General features: G+C 44.0%; 1 protein-coding gene across 2 annotated transcripts in view; it reads right to left on the reverse strand.

The window, feature by feature from the left end:
- Positions 1-13380, reverse strand: part of GLI3 (GLI family zinc finger 3) — a 279940-nt gene that overhangs the window by 192393 nt on the left and 74167 nt on the right. Inside the window, exon 1 of one of the 2 annotated variants that reach the window (XM_070059772.2) lies at positions 891-1015. The exons of the other annotated variant lie outside the window; for it this stretch is intronic. The gene's annotated coding sequence lies outside the window, so the exon portion shown is untranslated. Of the gene's footprint in view, positions 1-890; positions 1016-13380 lie in introns of those variants that run through there. 2 annotated transcript variants of the gene reach the window in all.

A 13380-nucleotide genomic window follows, 5' to 3' on the forward strand; every position in this document is an offset into this window, starting at 1 on the left:
GCTGTCTAATCTTGTTCAGTTCAGCCGAGTTGTTCAATAAAGTTTCAGAGTCAGTGCAGACAGGCTACGCCAGGCCAAATTATTGACAGAAACATACTGTCCACCATGGCAACAAGCAGAAGTCTGCTGCGAAAATGTAAGCAAACATCCCACTGCCCCAAGAGCATCTGCCAATGGACTTTAACAGCCAAACACAAGGCAGCTCTTCCTGCTTCTCTATGTTTAACAGCTGCAAGCTCGGGGGTCAGATCGAAACATGCAATTCATGAAAAACTTTCAGGGAAAACTTCCTTTAAATACTGTCATGCTAATCCCACCTCCTACCTCCTGCTTTCTGTATATCCATGTTCAAGTGGAAGTTCACAAATTCCTGCCCCCCAAAATGGAGGGCTGCCCAAAGTAACACGTTTTAGAAACCATCCCAGATTTTCCAAACTCACCCAGAAGCAACTGACACGGAGTGGGACACTCAGAGCCAGCAACACAGAGAGAGCGAAAGCTGCAGACAGTGCTTAGGGTGTTTACAATAAAGGTCTGGAGACAGCAGTTAGGATGTGCGAAGCAGGCCTTGAACACAGTCTAGTGTACTTCCTTATAAACTCCTGTGCGATTTCTCACTATAACCCAAGAGACTAGCTCTTTTTGCCCAAGACTTGAAAAGTTCCAAAGATTCTTCCAACACAAAGACAAAACTCTGCAAGCGTCACTGACTAGGGATACCTCCTGTCACCTCACAAAATTAGCTCATTAGGAGCTCCCAGTACACGTGTTCACCCTTTTCCCTCTTCACGTCGATTTTCAACTGTCTCCTGAAATCCCGTTTTAATGCCCTTCCTTCTCTTGCCCCAAGACCTAGAAGAAGCGAGGGTCAGAGAACAGACAATACTTACAACTCGGTCCCAGGCTCTGGCTAGCTACTGTCCGCAAACTTCTCTGGGGGAGCTCTCTTCTCTGGCTGCGCAGACCCCTCTAGGAACATTCTCGGTGTCTCCCTCTCCCAGGCAGTGCTGCTCCCATTAGAGGAATTAAAAGTGGTTGAAGCCATGCTAAATTTAACAAGCTCATTAGTATTCTTTGAGTGCTTCCGAGTGAACTCTCCCTATTCAAGGCGCTCTCTCCAGCAGAAGGGTCAGGCGGCTAATCATTAAATCAAACTAATGTCACCCTATCACAATCGGCCCCAGAGAAGGAGGGTTTATTATTTCAGTTTATGCTAAATAAACGGTTTTACAAATGGTCCCCAAGCAAGGTCAACAGCAGCTTCAATTACAAGACAAACTTAACAAGAGTTGCTATAAACCAAGTACTCTGTATTGACTTAGGAACAGGCTCGGCTCCACATATTGCCACTAGCAGGATTGTACAGGAATGCATATTGTAAAATAAAGAACGGGGTGAGCTTTTTTCTTTGCCAGAATTTGCGACTGCACAGCGACTCCTCATTCACCTCTCTCCAACCAGCTAGCCGCTCAGCTCAATTCACCCCACACAAAGGCTAGAACCCAGACCTCAATGGACCGAGTGAAACATGTTCAAAACTAGGCTCTCTATTGTGACTGAATTTCTTAACATCTTTTCAAAAAGCGGAGAATGCCTTGAGGCTAAAGGAAGAAACAGGCTAATGGTGAATTGGGAATTCTGAGCAAATTTCAGAGCCCTTTCCTCCTAGCTTTTGAGGTTGAAAGCAAGCTCTTTCCTTTCAAGTTTCAAAGTCCTTTTTCCTCCCGCAGTGTCACAGAAGGATTTGAAAAGAAGGTAATTGTGCTCGCAGTCTCCCTGATCAGAGCTTACGTCCTATTTCTGGTATTTCGGAATACTTCTTGCAATAATAGTGCATATAGCTCAATCCCTTAACCGGCCTGCACTCCGCAATTGCTCATTAAATGAACAATTGCGGGTATAAAATGCCTTTTATGTTCAAGGTCTGGATATAAGATAAGCATTCTAGGACTCTAAATTTGGTTTACTAAGGAAACTCTCCATCATTAAATTACAAAACTGAAGTCGGAATATCAGGCTTTCCCAGAAAAGTGCCACTCAGGCTGCAGTGAGCCCGCAGGAAGGGCCGTTGGGGGTGGGGAGGGGGCACGGAACTGTCAAGGCAGGACCGGACGCTTAGCTTTCCAGCCTGAGGGGCTGCTCACCAGAAAATAATTTTTTTCCATGTTTAAGACCTCAGGTTTGTGAAGCCTCATAGTTTCTATATTGAAGGATATGATAAAGTCATCTTCCAATGAATTAAAACACAGGACTGAGCTGCAATAGATATGTAGCTGACTAGTTTGGCCCCTCACTGGCAAACACCACCCCCCACACACACCTTCCACTGCCTTAAGAAAATACTCTACTGCCATCATTTCTATTATCTTGCATGATCCCCACAACAGTCCAACGAGTCTTCAAAAAGTTCATGGAAGGTGCACAGGATGAAAACACCAGGCCTGGATTTCAAAATGACTTTGTGCCAAAATAAACAATTCCATTTTTGCAGAAACTTTTTGAAGTACCCTCATATTGGGCCCCGTTCCCAGATCAGAAACAGGCCTTGATGGGGAAGTGACAGGAGGAAAATTCTAGCTGCTCCTCACTGAATCCACCACACAGTCCTACTGACAGGACAGGAGGTCTGTTCCGCAGGTGGCCACTGAAATGGGACCTAGGTGTGCACCACCAGCCCCTGACCACCACCAATAAAAGGGAAAAAATACATTTTGTTTGCATAGAAATTTTCAAAATTCACATACTCTCCCATTAAGTTTGTTTTTTGGTCTTTAGTTCTTTTTGGTCAGCATCACCCACTCCTGGGAAACACCTAGTGAGGCCCAAGGGACAATCTATGGGGACACATGGGGCCAACATGGAGCATGGGGTGCAGTGAGACCCTCTCCCTTTACCCTCCCCAATTACCCACAAGGACACACAGGCCTTCCTTGCACTGCACACATTCTGCTGCACCGTGGGGTTCAGTCAGTGGCTTCCATGTGTGCCTGGACCTTTAAGTGTGCTTCCAGAAGCTTCTTGGGGCCCCACCCTCCTACGGGCCCAAGACACAGAGCCTCCTTTTCTGCTATCCTCCCAGGCAATTGCCTCACCACGTTTGGAAAGGGCATTGCTCCATTTTCTCTTATTATGCATTTGTTGCATCCTGTCAGCTTTTCCTGCTTTGGTTATTTACATTTTGGGGTTTTTAGGATCAAAACCAACGAAACCCAAGCCCTTTCCTCCCTGTTTCAGAATTCTCCTTGTGAGTTTTCAGCAGAGAGGTCAGAAATGAAAACGAGAAGAGACTAAGTGTATTTGCCAGCCCTGTAGAATTACACTAAGAAGGGGAAATAAAGTTCCTGTAGTAGCAGAATGTTCCCTTTTCCACCAGCCTGCAGTTCTGCTAAGCCAGGGGCCACTCTCTAGAATGTCTAGAGCTTGGTTTCCAAAGACTGCGAGCAAACAAAGCCTTCCCTAAGAACACCGCCAGTACCCTTGGGGTCAGGCATTGCCCTTGTGCGGCTCCACATACATCTCCCGTTGACAATGACGGATGACAGAGGGAGGGGCCCAGATGGATCAGGAGTGAGCATTTCGCTTTGTTTGCAACCTTTAAAACGCGCTGTCGTGAAAGCTGTGGCAGGATTGGAAGCCTTGGAGAAAATCAAGTGACAACCTCCCCTCACAGATGACGGGGTAATTCTCTCTTCCTACTTTGATCAACCAAGAGGTCCCAGCGTGAAAGGAGAGAAAGTAGGCAATGTTCTCCAACAGAGTCATAGGAATATCCTCATTGTTTTAATGTTTCTGGTGTTCTTTTTCCCAAAGAATACAGCAGAGTGTAGAGTGACTAACACAGCACCAGGTCTTCCCTGGCAACCATTGGCTGTCAAGAGCAGCAGGTCTGTGCCCAACCAAAGACCAAGTTCCCAGCTCACTCCCCAACTGCTCAGCACACACCACTCAACTTCACGAGAGGCCCTGGGAGCAGGCAGAAAGAGCAAAGTGAAAATTCAGACAAACCTGAAAGGCTGCTGCCCTACTGCAGCTGAGAGCTTGGATGGAGCAAGGAGCCTCCTCCCTTTTGGAAAATATGATAATAATGAATAGATACCACTACCAGCTCACCAAGTACGCGCTGTGGCCTCTAGGATTCCCATTCATCTTTCTGGGATTCCTAAATCCTCACAAAAAATAAGAGATTGACAGTCTGAACCCTGTCCCTGGGAGGATGCTCCTGAATGTCGATGACATGGACAGCAAAGCTTACTGCGACCTTGAGCAGTCCAAGCAAATCCAAAGGTACTAACCAACATTCAGAGTTTCTGATAAAAAGCAGTAGCCAAACCAGGCATGATCTGGGAAGAAGAAAACACACACAAAACAGTACAATTAGGGGCCGCTGGGGGCTTGCCTTTAAAAGGAGGAGGAGATCTTCCTTATTTTCCATGAGCTTGGAAGGCCTTTCTGTGAATTAATAATTCTAAAACGTCACGGAGCTTCTTCTATTAGCCTGCTATTAGTTGCTAGTCACTGCTCACACAGAGTGAGTTAATTAGTGACATCAAAGGCAGTACAATAAATTCCCAGGAGGGTCAACATTTTTCCCTTCTGCTTAATAGTGCATTTATGCCTATCTGTGAGTAACAGTCTCGTGAACATTTAGGTGTTAGAGATTTCTTCGGGAACTCAAGTTTGGTCGTTTATTAGCAAAAAGTGCAGAGTCTCTTTCTTACTTTGCACATACAGACCTGAGCGTTTAAGATTCCATAATGAGATCCCCAGCCAAGAGTTGAAGAGAAACAATGAAATGCCTGTTCACAAAGCCAAGGTGGCCAGGTGGTTGCTGCCTGGCTACATCCACCAATGGGAACAACCCTATCACACTGGAGCTCTAGCCCACTCCATGTGGCTGGAGGACTCAAAGCCAGGTCTCCTTTATGTAGTTGAATGGCATGAAGCCAGAAACACACACACACACACACACACAGCTTACATCTGCTGGTTCACTCCCCAAAGGTCCACAACAAGCAAGGCTGAGACAATGCAGAAGCCAGGATTGCAGGTTTCCCACATGGGTGGCAAGGACCCAACCACTTAGGCATCACCTGTTGCTTCCCAGAGTACGCACTAGTAAGATAGCAAGCTGCAATCAGGAACAGAAGGAACAGAGATGGGACTATTACCTAGGCACTCTTGACATGCGATGAACATATCCCAAGTGACATCTTAACCACTATGCCTGCTTTCCCTTTAAAGGTAGGAAGATATAACCCTCTGCATGTAGCAGCTTCTTCCAGGAATGCTTTCAAATGGTGATTCCTAGGCTCCCATCCTCCCTTGTCCCCTGCTAAGTCCCATTGCCTAACCTTTTTACCATTTTTTTTTAACTGCAGAAGTGAGCACAGACTTAACTGGTTTCATCTGGGGTGCTTATACTGCATGTTTGTGTTTTTAGACGATCATATAATGAGAAGGCCTGCGTATATTGTGGTTTTCTCTTTTTAATAACATTTGACCGACCACTGCACAAACCTCTTGGAGAGAACATTCCCACTATCAAGAGTACACCATTATTGTACCAGAATGAGCTGGAGGCCACCATCACAAGGTAGTGGACAGGAAGCAGGACTCACTGATGTTGGATCATCCACTGGGAAAAGGCCAGGGGCTGCCTGCGTCAGGAGTCTGTGACCGGCACCCCCTTGAGCGATGGCCTGCAGCGACTGTGGGCTGTGAATCCGGCACTTAAGAAACCCAAATGCAAACACCACTGTTTGACTGTCACAGTTTTTCCAAAGGCATGAATTTCCTAGGCAGCCAGTTTCTGGTTAGTTATAGCCATGAAAGTCTGCAACTTCAGAAAACTAGCAGAAATGGCTCACAGACTGTCACAAGGGAATAAGGGTCACGAATCCTAAGCTCTCCCAAGGCACACCCCCATGGTCACAGCTGAGACAGCACACTGGGGTGTCCCAGCAGCTCTTGTCAGACAAGGACAAGCTAGCAGCAGAGGCCACACCAATCCTATCCCCCAGACCCCCAGGGACTGAGAAGCCGGCCACGGACCACCCTTTCCTTTTAGCACTACTTTAGCCAGCTTTCCAGGAATATTCAGGAGCAAGTGGGCCAATGCATTCCCAAAGGGATACATACTCTTACCTGGACAAAGTGCTGATAGAAATGATAAAAGAAAGAAATGACCAGTCAACCACCTTTCCACAATACAATTTTAGTTCACTCATTCTTCCTACCAATCTCTTTTTTCCAAAGCCCTCCAACTAAAATCTATTAATCATGTACCAATCAATGACAACTAACATTCAGTCACTATAAAGAAGTGCCTCACCTGTCTTCAGACCGCCTTTATCATGAAGGCACTGTAGTTATCCTCTTTAACCACAGGAAGACACTAAGGAACTGGGAAAGTAAATCACCTATCCTGGACACAGCAGGTTCCTCAGTAGAGCCTGCAGCCAGCTGTCTGACTTTCAAGTGGACACTTTAAATATTTGCCTATGAGACCTCCCCACTCAACGTCAATAAATACAAAATAAATTTGAACTTGAATTGTGATCAGTGTCCCAACACATAGTTCTGTAAACCTCATAACTACTCAGAAGCAGTTACAGACAATATGGAAATCAGTGAGCGTGGCTGTGTTCCAGTGAAACTATTTACAGACACAGTTTGAATGTCACATAATTTTCATGGTCACAATTGAAGTTGTAAGAATTTACTCTTGGCTCCAAAAATGGGTAGTAGATACAAAGTAGCAGATGTGTAGGATAAACAAGTCCAGAGACCCAACATACAGCACAAGGACTGCAGGTAACAAAATTCTACTGTGTACCAGCTTCATGCTCAATCAGACTGTAGCTGCTGTTGCCACAAAACCAAAACTAAGTGGTTATATGAAGTGATGGATATATCAATTTGCATTGCTATAGTAACATTTCTGCTATGTATCTATAACCCACAACAACCTGTTGTATACATTAAATATATACAATAAAATTTATTTTAAGAAAACAAATTGTAGGCTGGATTTGGCTCCACTATGAGCTAACTGCGGTTTGCCAGGCCTCCCCTTGAGGAACAAACACACTTCAGATTTAAAGCTTGCACCCAGGAAACAATTAGGAACATTACAATAACATCATAAAATTAAGTTGAGTGTTAGGGAGGTTCTCAGGAGATGGTAACTTTGGCGCAGCATTAAAGGCACACATGAGGGGGTCTTCAGAAAGTTCATGGAAATGTGTATGGTGAAAAACCTACACAGGGATTTCAAAATTTTTGCACAAAAAGAATGTTATCTTTTAATTCTGTCTTCCCACTAGCTTTGTGAAGTACCCTCCTATATTTCCGGAAGCAACCAAGTGTACCAAGTGGTTGCAGTTCCAGGATGTATCTTTCTTTTAATGTTTATGTATTTGTTTTCCGTCAAGGCAAGGAGAGATGGGGGAGAAGGAGAAAGAGAGAAAGAGAGAGAGAGAGAGAGAGAGAGAGAGAGAAGATATCTTTCATCCAAGGATTCACATCCCAAACTCTTGCAACAGCCAGGGTTGGACAGGCCAAAGCCAGGAGCCGCAAACTCTGGCCACGCCTCTCCTGTGGATGGCAGGGACCTAGGCACTTAAGCCATCACCCACTGCCTCCCAGGACGTGCTAATGGGAAGCTGGATCAGAAAGAGAGTAGCCAGGACATGAACCAGCACTGTGATATGGGTTGTAGGTGTCCCAAATAGCAATTTAATCCACGGTGCCCCAATGCCCATCCCTCTATAACATACCTTAAGGAAAAAAATTGCAAATGCAAAGGCAATGATTTATATTCAAGGATGTTCGTCACAGTGTAATTTATAATAAGAAACTTAAGTGTAACTGTCCATTTAGCTTATGATATGATGGAATACCACATCATTAAATATATAGCTTTAATGAACAGAGGAAAGTAAGGGCAAACACTCACTATATCAAACTTTACTTTGTGCCAAGCACTGTTCTAAGCACCTTATACCTGATGATTCTGTGAGGCCAGTTTGATTATGATCCGAATTGCACAGATGCAAAAACTGAACCATATGTGTCCCAGAAAACACAACTAGACAGTGACAGAGACTGGATTAGAATCTGGAGCCCACTCACCTACTTGCCAGGCTAAACCATCTATGAGCATCTTAAAGATTCAACTTTTTGGAGGAAAGGGAGGTGGAAGGAAGAGAACTACATAATTATTTCTAGGAAAAAAAAAAACCTTCAGGAAATGTACCAAAATAGCGTGAAAATATTCTTATGGATTACTTCTTTGTTTACCTTCTATATTTCCCAGTCGTTTTAGAATAAAGAAAAAGACAATCAGTTTGAAGTTTTAAAAGTTTTTGTTAAATTCATTTGAAAGACTGAGACAGAGAAGAGAGAGCCCATCTGCTGGTTTACTCCTCAAATGCCCACAATGGAAGGGGCTGAGCAAGGCCAAAGCTAGGAGCCAGGAACTCCATCCAGATCTCCCACATGTGTGGCAGGGGCCAAGCTACTCTGAGCCATCACCGGCTGTGTCCCAGGGTGTGCATTATCAGGGACCTGGATTCAGCAGGAACGACAGGACTCAAACTCAGCCACTGCAGTATAGAACTCAGGCTTCCAACCTGGTGCCGTAAACACTGTGCTCGTTTTCATCCTATCGTAAGAATGATCTTCTCTATAATTCTCAAAAGAAATCCAAATTAGGTACACACACAGATTGAAAAATTATCCCATGAATTTATTTTCTGAAGCCTTATGCGAACTATTATACCTCTTAAAACAGCTATGATACAATAAGGCACTTCAAAAAGGTCATGAAAAATCTATATTATGAAAAAACTATGCAGGGTTTCAAAAATCGTTTGCACTGAAATAAACTTATCTTTTAATTTTATTTTGCTGTGAACTTTTTTAGTGCCTTTATAGTAAAGACACAGTAAGCGAGTTTTACATGTATTAATAGCACTTGCAATTACTATAGGGCTTTATGGAGATATGAATAAATTCGCTTATTTAAAAATCACACGACCATTTTAGTTATTTTATATCTATACACAGATGACTTCCAAACTAGTACTAAAAATGTCCTGATGTCCCTCCTGGCAAGATTGTCACCCTAACTTCCAGCAGGCCAGCCCCAGAAGATGTGCAAGGATGAGTGCGTTAGCAACACTGATGAGTGCCCCTCAACTGCTCATTTACCAGTTACTAAATGCCAGGCCAGAGCTAACTGCTCCACACGCATTCATTCCACTCGTCGCCACGGGCCTCTGTGGCATGCAGTATCATCCCCCAAGGTTCAGGTCAAAATTCTAAGGTTGCCACGGGCCTCATACTAGGAATAAAACCAAGGGGTTAAGCAAGTTGCTTAAAGTTGTTTGCTATGATTTTAATGTGTTCTCCAAAAGTTCGAATGTTGGAAACTTGGTCTCCAATGCAGCAATATCGAGGTGGGCCATTTAGGAAGCGACTCGATCATGAAGGCTCTATCCTTGTGATTGGGTTCATGCATTCATGCATTCCCAGACCAATGGGCTATCGCAGGAGTGGTTCTGTTATAAAAGCAAACTCACTCTGGCTCACTTGCTCTGTCTGCCATGTGATGCTCGCTGCCACGTCCCCAATAAGTGAGAAGGGCCTCACCTGATGCTGAGCAGACGCTGGCACCAGGATCCAGAACTGGCCAGCCTTCACAATCATGAGTTAAAGAGAATTCTATTTTTTTTTAATTACCCAGTCTCAGGCATCCTGGTATAGCAACAGAAAATGGACTAGAACATCACCCCAGAGGTAAGTGACGACCAAGGCACGACTTTCTCAGGCACTGCACGTTCCTGTTCTATTAACCCCTGCAAAGTGTCTTCTGCAGAGAATCTTGAAAGCTATAGAACCTTGCTTTGCTTGCCATTTTCCCCTGGGTATCTGTGAAGATTACCTCTTCTTATGAAGGCTACCAAGAAAGGAAACTTCAGGCTTTAATAAAATGAACTTAGTTGTAAACTTCAAGCCAGTCATGAAATGTGGTCCAGAAACTTCTCTGAAGTCCTTGTTCTACTCCTGCTGTTGTTACTGCCAAGTCTGTGCCTTGCAGTGCACACGGCACCTGACGCCCAAGCTGAATTATTTTCTGGTAACTGCATTTGTCTCTACCATTCCTCCATACCCTTCCCTGCCTCAACTTACCTTTCCATAATGTCTCTGAATAGCTGTTCTGTGGAATATTTTACACTGTCTTCTGGGAGATTGTGTTGCAGGTTTAGATGCAAGAAGTAGTCGATTATCTGGTTTATATTTAACTTAACAATGGCTCTACCAGTTAAAGCCACATGTAGTTTATTAAAAGGGGCATATGTCCAATTACTAAAGAAGCATATGCTTTATAAAGAGGGAAAACGTGTACTTGGAAGCAGCTTTGCTTGGATTATTTACCAACAAATGAACGACCCTTCATGCTGCCCAGGAGTAAAATCCACCCGCAAAGGCCAGGAGGGAATGTTGAATGAGTCATAAAGTTGGGTTCATACTACATACATGTTCTCCCTCCATAACTAAAGATGATTATCAAATTATAGCAAATTTAAGAAAGTTTCCTCTTTTTCTAATCAAGAACAAAACCAGACTACTTCTTAAAATGCACTATTAGGAATTGTAACTGTTCCTAAAAATGCCAGATATATTTCCATTCATGCAATATTAAAACTAACAAGCATCTTTTCAATTTCTTTTAATGATGGGGCATGCAATAAAAATACAGCAGTGCTTCATTTACCCACAGGAGCTGGAGCAAAAAGGACCAAAATAAATAAATAATAAACTTACATGGGCCACTTACCAAAAATAAAATCATCTCATTCAACCTTTTACAGGAGGCGCATGCAGCATTTTGAAAGCAAAAATTCTCATAACACAGAGCTCCACTTAAAAATCACTGCCAAGGGCTGGAACCATGGCAGGATGTTATTTCTTTTTCAATTTCTTTTTTAATGTTTGGGTATTAATGACATCAGCAGCCATGAAGTATAATAAGGCAGCATGGTATAATAAAAGGAGTTAGAAAAACCTAGTTCCCAGACTTGCTCCTAGCACTTAATGGGTGTATGACCGAGGGTATGTTAAGACACATCAGATGGTCAGTTGCCTCTTCTATAAAAGGCAGATCATAAAACTTGCTCCCTTGCTTCACTGGGTTTTCTGAGGGCTGATATAGGAACATATGAAGCAGATCTTTAAAAACTACTATTTCTGAATCCTAGGTACTATCACTAAGCTCATGATATGTGAAAATAATGCCAAATAGGGAGGGAAGATGGAAGTACACCGGCCAGGGCTGGGAGACCATCTAGTGCCAGTGCTGAAAAGCTCTACCTCTAGGCATGTCATAGAGTTTCCCTAGGCTGCTGCTTCCCTTGCTATAAAGTGAAACATGACCACTCAACTCCAGCCAACTTCTCATGCATGTTCCCCCAGAGAACAAATCAATATTCTTCTTTATCAGGCACCAGGGAGATAAGATCCCCTATTTCACATTTTAAAAAAGCCTAATTTAATAACCTGTAATTATAGCTAGTCATTTGTTTCACCCACTTCTCTGATATACCTTGAGTAAAGCTCAAAATCAACATTTATTAGAGACAGAGAACTAGAATCTGCTAGCCACTCCCCAGATGCCCACAGCAGCCAGGGCTGGACCAGGCTGAAGCCAGGAGCCGGGAACTCAATCCGGGTGCCCCACATAGGTAACAGGGATCCTACTCCTTGATCCATCACCTGCTGCCTCCCAGAGTGCACATCAGCAGGAACCTGGAATGAAAGCAGAAGAGCTGGGACAGGAACCAGACACTCCAGTACGGGACGAGAGCATCCCAAGCAGCGAGCTAACCACCATACCAAATGTCCACACCACATTTTACATTTTTAATGGCTGAGAAATCATCAAAAGAATACTATTTCATGACACACAAAACTAATATGAAATTTCAGATTTCACTGTCCTTGAGTAAAGTTTTATTGGAACACAGCCAGGCTCATTCATTTTCACGCTGTCTATGGCTGCATTTAACTTAGAACAGCAGAGTCCAGTACTGCCAGAGACAGTCGGGCCTGCACAGTTCTGAAAATATTCACTAGGGGGACTTTTTCAGAAAGTGTGCTGTGCCCCTGATCTGCCTGTCCTCCGGACATGCTGAGAACATGCCTTAGGGAAACTATGCAACGTATCTTGTAAATATATACAAAAATAAAGCAACCACCCCTTCAAAAATGCTTCATTTTCATGCTTTCAAGCCTTAAATAATGAGGTGGATACCAAGAGTGCCCCACTTTGCAGGTAAAGGAAACAGACAGTGAGATTAACTCCCTCCCAGTGACAAGTCATAAATCAAATCAGTTCTCTATGATTTTAAACCTGACAATTATAGGACCCAAGCTGGCATATAATTTTGTTAACAGGAGGCACATCTAGGAGTGAAGTTTCTGAGACTTCCTGTCTCATCAAAGTGGGAGTTTTCTGCTCAGGTTCAGAAGCAACAGCCATCAGGATGTTTCTGCATTTGTGTGCATTGCAGGCTGCGTCAACACAAACAACACAGACGGGCCTGGGTCCGACCTCCTCCACACTCAGTTCACAGACGCAGCCAAGCCAAGGGCTGCTGTCCCAGGACGAGACACGGCTCTCCAAGGAGTGAAAACAAAACACCTGCTGCCCTCGAGGCTCTCGTGGTTGATTTTTCTAGACATCGAGCAATCAGAGAAGGGAAGTGGAGCCCACAGAACGGACCATAAAGGAAGTGTGAGGCAAGCACACAGTGGGGAAGAGCTCCGCTCCAGGTGCTGAGTATGGAGCTCAGACGGGGTGGACCTTCACAGAGGAGGTTTGGACGAGAGCACACTTGGAAATGTCTCAGATTCAAATCGTCAGCAGGACTGACCGACCTCAGCCTAACTGCTCAGCGACACATCCGCTCACCCACAATGTAATAATTGCTCTGCTAGCCCAAAGCAGTAGTTTGAGTTGAGCACATCTGTATTTTGTGCAGTTCCCTTTATCCTTTAACTCACTCGGTATTGACATAAAGGGAAATTCTTATATCTTGGCAGAAAAGCTTTGAATTTAGATAAATAACAGATTTCACACCATGCTGCTGCCGAATCATCCAAACACGAATCCTTCCATCCTAATCCCATCGTCTGGTCCTGTTCTACGAAAGAGTGCAAGAAGAGTTGGCGAAGATGACAACCAAAAAAGATATAATCCAGATTTTGTGTGTGCCTGACAACTTCATTAATTCTACTGGGTCCCACCAGTCTATTCTGACTTGTAGAAAGAAAGAAAAAAAAAAATCCTGGTCCAGCTAGCAAATGTGAACGCTC

This window comes from Oryctolagus cuniculus, chromosome 16 (genome assembly GCF_051225735.1).
Source record: "Oryctolagus cuniculus isolate XC-2025 breed Fujian yellow rabbit chromosome 16, ASM5122573v1, whole genome shotgun sequence".
Classification (NCBI taxonomy): Eukaryota; Metazoa; Chordata; class Mammalia; order Lagomorpha; family Leporidae; genus Oryctolagus; species Oryctolagus cuniculus.